General features: G+C 40.0%; 1 protein-coding gene across 11 annotated transcripts in view; it reads right to left on the minus strand.

Moving 5' to 3' along the window:
• The window catches only part of AOPEP (aminopeptidase O (putative)), a 191070-nt gene extending 181612 nt beyond the window's left edge, over window positions 1–9458 (minus strand). For 5 of the 11 annotated variants that reach the window (XR_004237628.1, XM_032096938.1, XM_032096937.1 and 2 more), the window contains exon 1: window positions 9300–9458. The gene's annotated coding sequence lies outside the window, so the exon portion shown is untranslated. Of the gene's footprint in view, window positions 1–5356; window positions 5395–9299 lie in introns of those variants that run through there. The other 6 variants (XM_032096936.1, XM_032096930.1, XM_032096935.1 and 3 more) reach the window with 4 other exon arrangements.
• Between the last annotated feature and the right edge of the window lie 7237 nt (window positions 9459–16695).

Here is a 16695-nt window from a genome sequence, read left to right on the forward strand (position 1 = left end):
GAATGGCTTCAGGATTTGCTGTCAAGAACCACTGGCTGTATTTTTCAGTTAAGAACGCAAATGAAAGCATTTCTAGACAGCTTTTACAAATCAATAGAAACAACCCTTACCACAGTCAACTTGTATTGACTCTTGACTCTCTTCACTCACAAAAATCCTGCACCGTTTTTTTTTTTAAAGTTGCATTTTTTCAAATGTATCAAAAGATAGTGATATATTTCTACTGGAATTTTAAATAACAAGAGTAAGTATGAATCGCCTCATATGTCTTAAATTTTTAGAGTAATAAATTCCTATATAAAATGCATGTCCACAGATTAATATACTTTCCACATTACAACAACTCTCATATCAGCACTTCTAGTAAATTACAAGAAAATAAGCCAATTTACAAGGAGTGCATTCCAAGTATTCCTTTGAGATTGCTCATGAAGATTTTTTAAATCTATAATTAAATACTTAAGGTATATAATTACATTTTTGTAGCTGGGAATTCACAACACTCAGAATAGCGCCTTATAGAAAACAAAGTGTCTTTTCACTGGAAAATACGTAAATACCTAGAAAGGCACAAAAATATTAAAATACACCAACATTTGTTGCAACAATAGGCAGAAGTTTATCACAGAAGCTAAACTGACATTCATTCTCTGTTTTGCTATGACCACTGAGCTAAAATCATGCACTTTTAGCCCACTTAAGTCCTTTTCATCCGCTTTCTAGACAAGGAATAGAAATCAAGAGGATGGAATACAGACAGTTCTCTCCCGGGCATTTCAGTGACACTCATCAGCAGCAGCCGGGCCTGCTTCTAAGTGCCTTAAGAGAACAGATACTCCATTGAGACATTATTTCACAGTTTTACACCTCATCATAGACTTCACCATCCAAAGCCAATTTTTGTGTAGACCTCAAAGTCAGCACAGACAAGCACCCAGACTCCCCCAAGACTTGTTATATGTTTTGTAGGAATCCAGGGCATGCTATCAAGCTACTATCTCTAAGTGAAACACTTGGCAAGAAATTGTCTATACAGATCCCTAAATTAGTTTCACAAAAGCACAAAAACATAGCAAGTATCTCCCTACCTCAATGGCTTTCTAGTAGTCAAAAACAACTCTTACAGGGCTCTCTTCGAAGACAAACTGAGAAAAATCCTCCTTTCAATTTTTAACAATCTTACAGTATTTCTGCAACCATACCAGGGCAACAAGCTCACATCAGAAGGTTCTCTTTCACTGAAATAGCTCAGTAAATTCAGGCAACATGAGCAATGTATCTGTGATGTCTGTGTGTTACACTGTGGACTGAACTTGATGTTATCTGGATTTTTTTTCTGAATACCAAAATCTCATGACTGCTAGCAGGTCAGGTAATTATTGGTGATAGAGAAAAGAAATAAAGTGACTTGGTGGGGAAAAACCCAACACTGAACTAACATTCAGATTCTGTTTTGCACAAACACATGTTTAATTTGTAAATATGTATAATATAATACTGACATCTTCTACAAAATGTGAGTACTATATTATGCACTCAAGCATAGGGAGGAGAGGCCAGCCTTGGGATGAGGCAATTAGGGAAGGTTACCTGCTATACCCCAGTACCTGACTGGGTGTGTACAGAAAATGTAGGCAGCCTCTCCCTAGAGGGCCATGGAGAAAAGACAAGTAAAAAAACTTCAGCTGTCTTGCCAATACAACTATGCTCCATGCATTCCAAGGCATTACATTGAGCAAATTTTCTAAAACCACAGAAATTTACTGGTTTTTGTATTCAATAGAGCTGCTTTTTCTTGTTACTGAACTGAAACACTAAATGAAAAGGGAAGGAGGAAATAAAGAGTAAGAACAGGAATATACCATTTTAAGTATAAGAATACCAAAATATACTCCCAGGGAACAGTGTTCTCCGCATTTGCAATAGAAGACCACTATAGAAGATCTTTTCTTTAAGCCACTTTAAATAACAATAATAATCTTCAGCCACAGAATTTCACAATATTTACCAAAATAAACCAAAAGGACTTAAACATAAGATTAGTTAAGTTTTCTGGCACATACATAAAATATTCATACAAAACACTTGTTAACATTAAAAACAGCACTACAGTCAAAGTGTGCTTTCATTATTTTCTCTACAGATATTAATCTACCCTAATTGAAAAGGGTTTCTGCAATGATATTCCAGAGGACTTAGTGTGCCCTCTTGTGTGCAGGTAATGTTACCCCTCTGTGCAGTAAATCAGCTGAGCACATACGCAATAAAATTCACTCTAAAATTACAAGTCATTATAAAATATGAACAACATACACTGCCTTTAAACTATTCTTTTTACAACTTCAGACTCACATCAACCCAAAATTTTTATAAGTATAATCAGTGCTAACACAATGTATTTTCCAGATTTCTTTTTTAAAGCAAATATTAATAGAGCTGCAAAACAGTTGTGCATTTTAATCCTGCTTTATTTAACCTGCTTAATAAGCAAGAAACTTAATGGTAAAAGGATGTACTTCTTGAAAACACACAGCATTTACAGGGGAGAAAAATAAAAAAAAACCAAAACGCCAGTAATAAGGTTATCCAGAATTTAGAACAATTGAGTAGAAATAATAATACATACATGGTGATAGTCACCTAATTAAGAGATAGAAATATAATTTAGTGTTTCATTTGGGCTCAAAGTCATGTTACATAAAAATTAACTTGACATGAAATTAACAGATGGATTGTCTTGAACAGCACTGCTAATTTTAGGACATTCAAATACATAGATAAATGCTTGTGTCCCAGACAAGATGGGTATCTACCCCAACTTCAGGCTCTGGTTGGCTTATCAAATATTGGATTTTAGCCACCTCGGGAAATTATCCATTTTATTCAAGAAGAAAAGACAAGAATTAACCATTTATTTGGATGCTGAAATAGATAGTGGACACTTAAATAGACAGCCTTTTTATTATCAAGAAAAAAAGTCAAAGATCAGGGCACTGAATGACCACACACACAACCTCTGTAGCAATGAAACAACACAGGAATCACATTAAAGCAAACCTGAAACAAAGCCAAGTGAAAAAAAAAATGCAAGCAAAAAATGATAAAGGAAGGATGCACTTAGGCAAAAGAGGAGAATAAAAATTACAACAGAAAGTAGTATCAGAGTTAAAATGTGTATATAAAATGACTTTTTAAAAGAAAATCTTAAAAGGACCATTCTCAAAACACATAACGGAACAGGACAAAATTATTTATATGTATATATATTGTTACATTTATTTAAAGTCTAGGTATCTGTACATTTGCTTTCAATCAGTAATGCTAGTTCAACAATGTTGTAAAACAACATTCTGATCCTTTGTTTGAAATTCAGCATCTACACATAGCCTGTCCCTCATTGGTCCAATGTGACTAAACCACTGAGATGATATGCAGAAAATGTATGTGTGTACTCACAGAAGGAAAAAGTTGTAATGACAGGTACTAGAGATCAGTGAGGAGAAAAAAGGTAGCTGTGCAACTATCAAATATGTAAACTCCATGCTCTTCTTTGTTTAGACTGTGATGTCTTTTCATAAATATGTGATAATTTGGGGAGTCTAACTGAACAGGCTATAAATAATTACTTAATTTACCATTTGATTCCAACTGCATTTGAATAAATACAACTTTATGGTGTCTTTTCTTCAACCAAGTCTTCCCAAAAATGTAAACAAATCATAATATTATTATCTCTCCAACATGATTACTACTGCAGGTACTATAGTACAGCCCATCAAAATCCTAAGCAGAATCAATAGGACCTGCAGTGGTATGCAAATTTACCAGTCAAGCCTAGGTAAACAAAGGAAGTATTCTTTCCTACAAAGGAAGGACTCTTTCCTACATTTTTTGTGACAAATTGAGTACAGATTGACACGGAGCGTAAAAAACTTAACTCCCAAACTTATGTACAATCATAGAACTAATTCAGTCTAGAGTTTGTCATTCATTCTGTATTTCTTCTCATTTTTCCTTAACAGGTTAAGAGAACAAACTCTAGTCATGGTGTTGATATAATACAAGAGACATGCTACCTCACCTTCTGAAGCAATATCCTTGCTGTACACCTTGGAAGTTCTCTGCACATCTTCAAGCTTTGTGTATGCAAACAGTACATCTTTTACTACTGCTTCATAAATACACTGTTCTGAGAAATATTCTTTGGATTTGGTATGATAAGTTCTTCATCATCTTACACATATATCAAGGTACTGGCATCACAGAAAAGAACCATTATTTTTTACATCTTTTTTTGAGATACTTCTCTTATTCAACATTGTCTTCTGTAGTATTTTTTGCTGTATTATACCCATAATATGAGTATTTAATTTCTGGGCAAGTAATGCATTTCACCTTTAGAAAAGGAGGTTCACTAGCTGAACTCTAGGCATGAAAAAAAAAGTACTAGAAATTGCAAAGCTACTACAGAGTCTTGGCAATCATTTCACAAACAGTAGTTCATGTCATACTCCTTCCACACGCAGAGATGTAAAAAATTACTAGTATATTTTAAAAATAGACCTTACATTCAATCCATCTTTCTTATCAAATGTACTTTATAAGTAATAAAATTACAGGGCAAGCTGACTATTTAGTTTTATGTTTTAATATTTTAGAAGACAGATGTTCGCAAAAGAAAAAACAGTAACAGCAGATGGTGGCCAACATTAACAGAGTCAGTCCTGATCACCAGCACATAATAGAGTTGCATAAAAGACACAAAGAATGGGAAACAGGAGAGAAATTATCCTTCGGGGAATTATATTTGTATAACATTGTTTTTCCACTCAATACAAAAATGCAGGTGCCCTGGGGTTCAGTCTGGACCGGGCGTAGACGAAGACAGACGGTGACGAGAGATCTCTATAGTCAGATCTTGGAACATGCGGTTTATTGCAAAGGGCATGGGTATAGGGGCACTGCTCAGAGCTGCCAGACTCAGCTCTGAGCAGGCCCAGGAGAGCAAGAGAGTAAGCGGGTAAGTAAAGAGAGAGAGAGAGAGAGGAATGAGAGTGAAGAAGTAGAGAGTGTAGTAAGAGTAAGAGTGTGAGTAAGAGTGTCTGAAGTTCTGGTTACAATACAATAAATCATCTTCTGTACTGAATATTCTAATTGTCACTAACCAATCTAATACAAGATACAAATCCTATAGCATTTACATACAGCCTATAAGAGTTCTTATATTACCATAGAGTGTTACATCTTAACTTCTAAAAACTACTCTTTGGACCCCTTCTGCTGAGCTAGTAGGGTCTGCTCTGACCCTTGGACCTGCCTGCAAGCAGAGGGTATTGTTCAATCAAGAGGGGATTACCTTCAGTCGGCCATACCATGGTTTTCCAGTTGTTCAGTAACTAAGACTTGGTATTTCAAAAGTGGCTTTCATTTCGATGTCGCCTGTAGTTTTCATATTCCCAAAATCTTTTGTCAGGCAATCATATTTATAAGGCTTTCCTGTTTCATCTTCCCCAACACAAAAAGAATCAGCCCGAGTTAGAATCACAGGTCTCTGAAAGCAAATACGAGAAAAAAAGTTTCCAGGCAACATAAAATACAGTTGCAAAGTAGACAAGATTAAGCTTCCTAGAAATATCTATTAAAAAAAAAAGTTTCTTTTCGATAGGCAATACACTGTAACTCATAGTCTTGGGTTTTACAGTTAAGAGGAAAAAGGAAATAAAGAGATAGGGAAGAACTTGGAAATATAATTCTGTCCAGTGAAAGTTGATGAAAAAAACCCCACGGACAGCCGAACTACCCAGAACACCCATTTTAAATCATGAACTAGGAAGAGGAGGAGAAGAACTGCTATACAAAGGAGTCTAGTTAAACTTGTAAACAGCACATTAAAAACGAGAGTTATCAATTATGATACCAGATATTGATAGTTCATTATTCCAAGAAGCTGTTATTTTGAATGCTAATAGCTAATTACTCCAGTCTAACTCCACTCTAACAGCAATAATCCAGATGAGAAAATTGGAAAACCCTCTGAACTTGCTGAAATGTCCATCAGAGGCACTACTAGGTGGAAGCAAGTTAAAGGCTTACAAACTTAAACCCAAACAAACCAACCTTGAAAAACAGAAGATATGTGGTCATTAGAGATTACTTCATAATACAGTGTCAGAAGCTAGAAATGCAGTATCAAGAATGCACTGAATCATCTACTCCCTTTCTAAGCACACACTTAATTTCACTGCACTCCTGCTACATCAGCCAGTGAAGGATGGTCTTACATGTGACACTGTCATGGCTTACACGACTGTGAAAGGCAGGTGCAAAATGCAGTTGCCTAAGATAGTCCCACATCTTGTCATGAAGACATATGCCAAACACGAAGCATACACAAAGTACCTCTTGTTTCAGAGCACAACTACAGCTGTTTCTTTTCATGCATTTCCAAAATCTTAGAAAACAAAAATGAATGAAAGAGAGGGGTGTACAAGAGAAGATCAAAAGAACTGGTCTCCAACCAATCCAAGCAGTTACAGCTCTGTACTTGACATCTGCCAAGCCCTGGAAAACTCCAACTTAGAGTTGTTGCAAATATTCGAATACATTAACCAGTTAATGCCTTACAAACCATATCACTATTTTTTATCGCGCAAAATCAGAGTTGCACAAACTCACACACAAATGCTGATACAAGTCGCAGACATTAATCCCTAAGATGGTGCCCATTTCTATCTCAGCTTTTCTGTTTTTCACACAGCACACAAACTCACACCCTGAAATAACAGTCCATTAGAATAACCCAGTAGAAATGTATGCAAATTGAGTTTTCTAGCAAACTAAGGACGGTCAGACAAACCCTACCAATTTATGCTAAGTCTGCTTGGAGATATTTCTCCCAGCAGCTGATTCTGCCAGAAACATCTGCTTTGATCAACAGTCAACAATAGCTATCAGAGATAGCTATTTCCATGCACAGTCACTCGAGCACACAGCCTGGCATACGCACCCGAGCTGGTAATGTAAGCTAATATCCTGACCCGCAGACAAGGATCTCTGAAGCACAGAGACCAACTTGTTTGTGTTACATACTCACCGTATTCTTCAAAAGGCGTAGAAGAATTTCAGTGACACAGACTTTTCCTACATGCCACTGGCCAATATCCAGACAGATTTAAACACCAGCTCTTTATACCAGGGAAATAAAGCCATGTTTGGACTCTCTTCACCTTCAGCTAAGTATGATTTCCTTCATCTAAGGAAAAAAGCTAATTCAATCGCTTTCAACAAGCAGGTGTTAGAATTAAAGCTATACTGCTCTCTACTTAGCATTTAAAGAAATTTAAAAATGAAAAGAAGTGTGTTTGTATAAACATTCCTTTTAATAATTATAAGAGATTTATAACTAATTCCCTTTAAACTGCTTTCAAGGCAGCTTCTTCCAAATACAGGTTTATACATTCTTGACACAATATAAGACACTAAGATCTTCCTAAGAACTCAGTTTTCAACACCAGCATCAACAGTAATTTTACTCTTTAAATATCAAGTAGTATGTATACATTATTTTTGGAAATTACAGACTTTTTTCCCCCACACACATAACACAAATATGTAAGACATCTTAAGCCTTTTTATGGCAAGAATGGGTTCTATAGATGAAAGTAAAGCTCAAACAAACTAACAGAAACATTTACTAATGTTAAACTACCATAAAACAATCCACAGAAGAGGGCTCACTCTGCGTCACAAGAAGAACAGCACATTTTGTAATGAGGCTTTGATGTGAAAATTGATTCAATCACTGATATCCCTTGATAAAACAATTGGTACCATTCCAGAAGCCTCCCTTTAAGTCTGAAAACTATAGAAATAATGAGCGTAATGGAAGACCTTCTTTACCAACTACAGCAGCAAGTTAGCAGCAAGGGAAATTTATTTCTATGAGCTGAAATTATAAACCAAGAGAGAAAACTCCATCTTTCAGCTTAAATAAGAAGGAAAATACCAAAAAAAAAAAAAAGTCCCTTTCTGCCCCCAAAATATTAATTCCCAAAGAAAAACACCCAAGACTGAAAAAGAAGCATAATTTAAAATTAGTAAAGGAGCTAGAAAGAGTGTCCTGATATTCCCCTTAACCTATCTTTACTCCATTGGCAATTATTTGTATTGCCAAATGACCAAATACCTAAAATAATTAAAGAGAGGCCAAATACATCTTTTACAAGTTTCTGCCCACAAATTTACCATGTTTATGAAAATTAAAAAAAAAACAAAATAAAACAAAACAACAATCCCACAAAAACAAAACAAGCCCCACGATCAACATTTGTGTAAGGATAGAATTTTCTGGTTTTTATTTTACATAATGATTTCAAGGTGGACATGAGCCCGGGTAATTTGTTATACCTAACCCTGCTCGAACTGGGGCATGGGACTAGATGATCTTCAGCGGTCCCTCCAAAGAGCGTGATTCTACAGAGATGCTGAACAGCATTAAAGAGGCACAGAACCACCTTGGATTTTATTTCCACTCAAAACACACGAGGAAAGGTTGTGTGTGACTGACTTTCAGGACAGGGAGCATGCATGTCAGATAATATTCATACATAGCAAGCACCGAAATAAAACGTGTGCTGAAACAGAATGACTTTTCAACTTAATGCAGCTGTCGTTAATGAATACCACCTACAACGTCAAAGAACTAAATCTTTAAGACTGGAATCAGAAAGAGTCTTCTCTTTCCAATGTTGACATTGTCAGTCCACCTCAGTCATTTAACTTGACCTCTGCAAACCTAAGCATTACCCTGAGTAAAAGACCTAAACTAACTAAACTGAAATCCTCAGATGAATTACACAACACCTTTTATTAAGATACGAGCTTCACCTACATGTTTCCAGTGTTGAAGAGGCCAAAGAGTGGAAGAGCTCATTAATGAGCTTTGGGAGGGTCGAACACAACCATGTTTAAAGTTGTTTCAGGACACCAGAAGCCCACAAGAGGGCCATTGACCCAAGCTGTGTGAAAAAAGCCAGCAGAGATTGCCGCCTGCACAACCCTACTGCTTTGCATTCTGCCCCCTCCACTGCTCCCTACGCTCCGGCTGCAGCCATTTAGTTTACAAGGAAAGGCACGGACGGAAAGTTTTGTCACTTCCAGCAGCGCCTCCCTCGCACGAGGCTCGGCGGAGCGGCGGGAAGCGCTGCGGGACAGGGATGCCAGCCCGTCTGGCCGAGCGCGGCGGGGCCCGGCCGGAAGCACGGGGATGGGGGTGCGACGGACAAGGAAGGAACACTTACAGCGGCGGCCACTGCCCCGCCGACGTGCCGGCTCCCGGGCGTGTGCGGGGACACAGGGGGACACGCCGTCCCCTGCCCGGTACCCGCCAGGCGCCCAAGCTGCTGCTCCTTCTGCGGTTGTTGCCGCCGCCCCCCGCCCGGCGCCGCGCCGCCTTTGCCCGCCCGCCCGCCGCCTTTCCCCGGCCGCGGCGCCCGCCGATGAGCTCATCCGCCCGGCCCCACCCCCGCCGCGCCCCGCCCGCCGCCGCCTCCGTCGGGCTGGTGCCGTCCGCAGCCCCCGGAGCGGGTTCCTGCCGGGCGCGGTGCGGGTATCCAAGGGTAACACGCCTGCTGTCAGCAGAGCTGGCCTCGCCTCGCCAGCTAGAGGTTGATTTGGTGGATGACAAGTTGCCCATCAGCCAGCAGTGCCCCTGTGGCCCGGAGGGCCAATGATATCCTGGGGTGCATCGGGCAGAGTGTAGCCGGAAGGTTGAGGGAGGTGATGCTGTCCCTCTACTCGGCCCTGCTGAGGCCACATCCAGAGTGCTGTGTCCAGTTCTGGGCTCTTCAGTAAAAGAGAGACAAGGAGCTCCCGAAGAGGGTCCAGTGGAGGGCCACAAAGACAATTTGGGGTCTGGAGCATCTCTCGTATGAGCAGAGACTGCAGGAGCTGGGCCTTTTTTGTCTGGAGAAGACTGAGAGGGGATCTCAGCAATACTTACAAATATCTCAAAGGTGGGTGCCAAGAGGGTGGTCCCAGACTCTTTTCAGTGGTGCCCAGCAACAGGAAGAGGACCAATGGCCATAAGCGTAAGAAATTTCATCTCAACGGAAGGAAGAACTTCTTTTACACTAGAGGTGGCCGAGCACTGGAACAGGCTGTGCGGGAGATCAGTGGGGTCTCTCTGGAGATACTCAAAAACCACATGGATGTGCTCCTATGTAACCTGCTGTAAGTGACCCTACCTGGGTGGGGGAGTTGGACTGGATGGTCTCCAGAGGTCCCTTCCAACCCTAGCTGTTTTGTGATTCTGTGAATTTCCAGCTCCCAGGGTGTGGGGGAAGAGAGGCAGGGCAGGGACTGTGCTGCTGCGGTTGCTGGTGGTAGTGTCCAGTGTCAGGATTGTCCAGCCACTCGTACCAGCCCTGGTGGGCACGCTGAGATAGCTGCATGAAGAGACATGCTTTTTGTTTGCACACTGAGGTGGGGCCCTGTCATTGATCTGCAAGGCAGCCAAAATCCTAGTAGCCTCTGCTTAGAGCATAAATAAAAGCATTTAGTTTTACGTCATAGGTGTGATTAGATACTTCATTCAGTCATTTAAATTGGCATTGAATGATTAAGTTCTTGGAGCAATTCATCACTGATTAGCTGATTCCGTGTGACAGGGCTGGCTGGGTGCAGGTTCCTGGGCAAGCTGAGGATGCACCTCAGTGGAAAGTTGTTCTGTTACTTTTGCTGGTAAAATGAAGACCCATGAAACATTTCCAGTGGTTTTGAGCACTGAAGCAACTCTCTAGCTCTTTAGGAATGGTAGGCGTGCCACTGGCTGTTAAAATCAAGACCATGAAATACTTCAGCTTCACAGTGTTTTGTTTCATCAAAACACTTGCCTCTTGTTATGGACTTAGTCCACAGCTGCCCAGGCTCCTGGATGAGGCTGGCATAAGGAGTGGGGTAGGAGGGAATGTAAGTGTCTCCACAGCTTGTCTGGTATCAGAAGAATAATTAAGTATTCACTGAAATAGGGATTCAAACCTGGATTTCTAATCAAGTGCCTTAAAAACAACTTGACAAATTTACCGTCTGCTCCATCTAAGGTCCATGAATATTTAATTACTTATGCAACATGGAAAACCACTGAGAGCAAAAATTGGTTGCATTTTCTAGGGCATTTTCAAGGGTGGTGGGAAATTTGGATTCAGATCCTTGCTAACCAGGGGAAATTGCAAACAGGTTTCCCTCCCACCAAGCAGTTGCTGTTATCCTTGGATTATACGGACCTTCTGTCCCCAACTGGACAAATTATGCTTGGTAGGAAATTTGGTAATGTAGTTTGAAAAGTTTGAAAATCCTGAGGAGAAGGATTTGGCTTAGTTTTGTGAATGTGTTGTCAGATGAAAAATTGTTTGCACCTGGTGTGCTAATACAATGCTTATTCTTCAAAAACCACTGGCCTGTGGAGCCAGACAATGCTTATTCAGTAGGAAGAGCAACTGGAAAGAAGCCAGCTCAGTTGTGCCAAATTTTACCAGCTCACCAGGTGGTCAGGTATGACTTTGGAGTTGCTGACCACCACGGACCACCAAAGAGACCCCCAGGACAGAAGAACACATCCACAGACAGGAAAGAACATACGTCAGTGATTTCAGGGAAATTACCATCAATGTATGTTTACCCTGGGAAAATCAATAAATATGTATGTAAAGAATAGTATATGAACAGGAACCTTTTCTGTACTCAGCATGCACTATTTCTGGAGGAGATATCCTTTTGTGCATATGGTGAATAAAGAATGCTTGCTTCTTTATGCTACACTGGTGTTAAGGAGTTCTTTTGTTTTTCCTGATTTTTGGTAGCAAATGCCTGTTAGCAGAAAATGTAGGGTCACAAATACTGGACTCAGGAGCCTGTATGACATTTGGATGCCTACTTGCCCTTGTGAATTACAAACTTATTTAGAGCAGGCCTGATTGAAATGGTTTTTAATACGTGGAAAATGGCTAGGAATCTCAGTCTTTCCAAAGTAGTTGGAACGTACTAGCACTGGTAGGAACATAACAGAAAGTATCTCTGACACAGCCAGATCCAGTACAGGGTCTTCTGTTTGAGGATCGCATCCACACTGCCCACACTCAGGAAGGGCTTTCTGACTATCTAAGTCTATCTTCAGTAACCAAGGGAAGGCTGAGTCCAAAATCAATGTGCCACTTCGGTTAGGTTTAGGTATGTGTCTTGATTCCAGATAAAACCACTATTTGTAACAGTTCAGTTTGAGAGGATCTGAGATATGCAGATGCATACGTATAGATAAACAGATATAAACAATGAAAATACACATTACTTTGAAAATACTAGAAAAGGAATATATGTTTCTGATCAGGAAAACTGTAGGCTTAAGCAAAATCTGCACTATAGCAGCCTTAGAGAGGTTTTTTGTTGTTTTCAGTGTACAATATGGTTCAAGTTTCCTACTGATGTAATAGTGATGTACAGAGCTCTTTAGTTTAACTGCACTTGGTTAAGGATCTGGATTGTCATCATTGTTGACTATTCTCACTTTTACTTGAAAACATGACAGCCTTTTCCAGGGACTTAGAGAATGCATTGTTCTAGCCTAAAGAAAATAAACCAGAATATCATAATGATAAAACAACCTGTCTCTTGCTACATTTACCCGAGATCTACTTATTTCTGGAAAGAAGAGCTACTTTCTGACAAATAGCATCTCCTGTGGCTGTCCAAATACAGCATACAGCATGGCACATTATCATCATCCTTCCCATTTACAATAAATCACTCTGGATTGCTCTTGTCAAGTGAACAATGATCTACCCGAATATTGGAGGCTTGTTTTATTTGACATTAAACATGAGCCAAGTAGTTACCTGCTTGTGATTCATTAATGAATTTGACTTGTTACTAAAAAGAAAGCTTAGTGTAAAAATACTACTGTGATGTCACTAAACAGAAGATTACATAAAGAGGTATTTTTATAACAGCTTATTCAGGCAATATTTCAGAACTATTCATATTTAACACCTTTAACAAGTGTTGTGCCTCATACCTAAGTCCTAAAAGTAAGAAATCCTGAAAGTAATTGCTGAATACTTGAAAAAAGAACTCATGACTAGCATTTTGGTACCAAACCTGACAGCAGTGGCAATTATTTGGAGCAGTTGCTCTATATAATGGGTACTTGGAACACTGAGAAAAGGACAAAACTCAGTCTAACAAGTGGAGTCTAGACTGCTCACAATTAACAAACTATATTTACAAATCACCTTTTAGTTGATCCCGAGATGCCAATCACAAAGAAATAAAAGACATGAAGATTGTATTCTGGATTGCCATTAACTAGCATAGTTGATAATAATAATTACTATGCCCATTATCTTGTAATTAGTATGATCTTGTAACTAGTATTTTCTCCATCCTGTGAAGTCAAAGCAGATTAGAGCTTGTACATAAATTCTTTTTCAGTTACACTATGGGGTTGTGCTGTTCAGGAATATCCATGTTAAAAATGGACCTCTTCTTTAGATCCACAAAAAGAAACAGCAATGTGATTATGGCACTTTGTTGGCACAGCAAACTGTGCTGTTAAGTATTACTTGGAGACTGTATTTGACAATTGGCGTTGAAGATGCATTTGATGAAGAGTGTGCACAATTTTGGTAATAGGTTGAAACTTGATGTTGGCTGCTTTCAGACTCCATTGAACATATGGCTTGCCTTACACTGTTAATTATTGTTTGTGACAATAGGGCCTAAAACCAGTTAAGCTAAAAGCTCTACCAACACAGAGGAAGAGGCATCCTGTATTTTAGAGTTACCATGTAAAGAAACAACAGACACACTTAGTATCGAGGGAAAGGGTTTAACAAAGAGGCAGCAAGAATAGTGTGATGGCAAAAAGGATCTCCCACACACCTTCACAGTAGCAACAGTGGTATGTAAGTAATAACTATTATAAATGTATATCAATTTTATAAAGGAAACAAAAGCAAGAGTAAGTAAGAAAGCACAGTGGAGAAGGTGGTGTAAAAGCAGGTATGCACGAAACATCTGTAAAATCTGGGAAACTTGCATACCTCAGTCTATTTGATTTTGTTTGGTTTTGTTCTGTTTTGATGGCTTGCACAGGGATCCTTACCACCAAGTTCTTGATTTGTTGTGTTGTTATGGGGTTTTTTCCCCAATGCCACACATTTAGGAAAAAGAGTAAATACTCTTTAAAGTATCACTGAGTATCACAGCATGAATCAGGTTGAAAGGGACCTCGGTGGGTCATGTGATTTGGCCTCCCTGCTCGAGAAGGGTCATCCTAGAGCACGTGGCACAGGATTGCATCCAAGTGGTTCTTGAATATCTCCAGCAAGGGAAACTCCATGACCTCTCCAGGCAATCTGTTCCAGTGCTCGGTCACCTGCACATTAAAGTTCTTCCTCATATTCAGGTGGAACTTCTGTGCATCAGTTTCTGCCCATCGTGTCTTGTCCTATTGCTCGGCACCACCAAGGAGAACCTGGATCCATCCTCTTGGCGCCTCCCCCTTCAGATACTGAGAAACATTAGTAACGTCCCGTCTCAGTCATCTCTTCTAGAGGCTGAACAGGCCCAGTTCCCGCAGCCTTTTCTTGCAAGATTCTCCAGACCCTGGAACAACTCCATAGCTCTCTTCTGGTCTCTCTCCAGAAGCTCCATGTCTCTCTTGTCCTGAGGGGCCTAGAACCAGATGCAGCACCCAAGATGTACCTCACCAGGGCACAGTAGAGGGACAGGATCACCTCCCCTGACCTGCTGTCAATGCTTTTCCTAATGCACCTCAGGACACACTGCTGGCTCATGGACAGCTTGTTGTGCACCAAGACCCCCAGGTCCTTCTCCACAGAGCTGCTTCCCAGCAGATCAGCCCAAGCCCGTCCGTGCTGGTGCCTGAGGTTATTTCTGTCCAGTGCATGACCCTGCATTTTACTTCGATGAATTTCAGATGGTTTATCTCTGTCCATCTCCAACCTAAGTTGTCAGGCATGCTACTTGACACTAAAAGTGGTGCATTCTCCTGCACAGTTCAGTGGTCAGGTGGCCCTGCTGCAGCTAAGCTTTATCCTCTTCCAAGGAAGCCCCTTTCTGCTTCAGTTGTTTCTGAAGCTGAAGTTTGGAGGCGCTGTGCCACTTTGTCAGTATATAAAGGGAGACTTACCTGCAAGTGGTTTCTGAAACATTCAAAATCAATGTGTTAAGTATACCATATGTGGAAGCCTGTAAAGCAATTAGCTGTGGAGACATCCTTGAAGCTAGGAGGAAAAAAAAAATATACCTTCCCCGGCTGCACATTTTGAAACAGTAAGAAGGAACATTTAAAAACGCCAAGGAAGACAAAAATGAACCTCAGTTGCTGTGGTTTTATCTTGGCTGGACACATACAGCATTTGAACTCTTGGCTTTCCAGAGATATCTCTCACATGAAGTTACCTTTTTGGAAGCAAATATAAAAATGGACTCCTAATCTTAGGATCAAATTTTATGTGGATTCAGTGACTACTCATCACTTGTAAGTGTTAATTAGTGTTATAACTGCTAAATAGAATGTTTTCCTATGGTTTTACTATCACAACAAGAGTGTTGTGATCTAATTTAACTTGTGTTTCCCTAAAAGAATTATTTCTTTTTTCCAGTTTATTATTTCAGCTGCAGTGATTCTTATCCTGCTGTGCAGATAAATGGTTGTCTTAATTAGGCCTCATGCTTTGATACAACTTTGGCCTGATCAGATCTTAAAATAGTTATTTAAATATTGGAGAAAGAGACTGAAAAGTCTTGCCTTTAGAAAACCTTTCTCAATGAGCACAAGAAAATTATTTGTTGCCCCTGAGACTGTGGGTTTCATTATGCTCAATGGGGAGATCAGCTCATTGTGAATCCTTCCAGCTAGTACACCAAGGGGAAGTTGAATGGAGCGAATCACCATTAAAAACTCCTGTTCACTCTCTGATCTCCCAATTTAATGTAAACAAAGAATTTAAGCAAACTTATGCATAATTTAATATTTTCTTGCAGGCCTATAACTTAATAATATGAAGTGACTTGCCACTAGCAAAATTAAAGAAAAGGCCAGGAACACAAAAAAATGCTACAGGGTAGAACTAAATATAAGTAAATGAGTGTCTAGAGAATATTTTATAATATGAGAGGTAGGCTGTAAAACTTCTGACACATAATTGGAGGAGAATGGCTGCAGGGTATGGCCTGTGGTGCTGTAACCCCTCCAGCCCCATATATGTCAGAAAGAAATACAATTTTATTCCTTAAGTATACGGGTTGCTAAGTGCCAAAATAAGTTTCGCTTGTAACCTGGAGATGTCTTGACCTTGCAGTGTGTACCCTCCCTCTTCTAGAAGATGTAGAAAGCTGACAAGGTCCGGTTTTCTGAGCCTACTGTCCGCTGTAAGGCTTTGCGGCCACTGGGGTGCAAAGGGTGTCCAAGACACAGCTGCTGGCCCCTCAGCTCTGCTGGCAGCCTTCACCTTCCTGCCAGATGTGCCCATGCATATCACCAGCTGCATCTGTCACATCCATAAGAAGCTACAGGAATGCACTGAAATCTTTAGCTGCAGTCTGTGTAGTTTTTTCAAACAATACCAAAAATAAATATGATAGAGTCTTCAGATCTGCAGTCGTATGACATTCAGT

The sequence above is a fragment of the Corvus moneduloides genome, chromosome Z, assembly GCF_009650955.1.
Source record: "Corvus moneduloides isolate bCorMon1 chromosome Z, bCorMon1.pri, whole genome shotgun sequence".
NCBI lineage: Eukaryota > Metazoa > Chordata > Aves > Passeriformes > Corvidae > Corvus > Corvus moneduloides.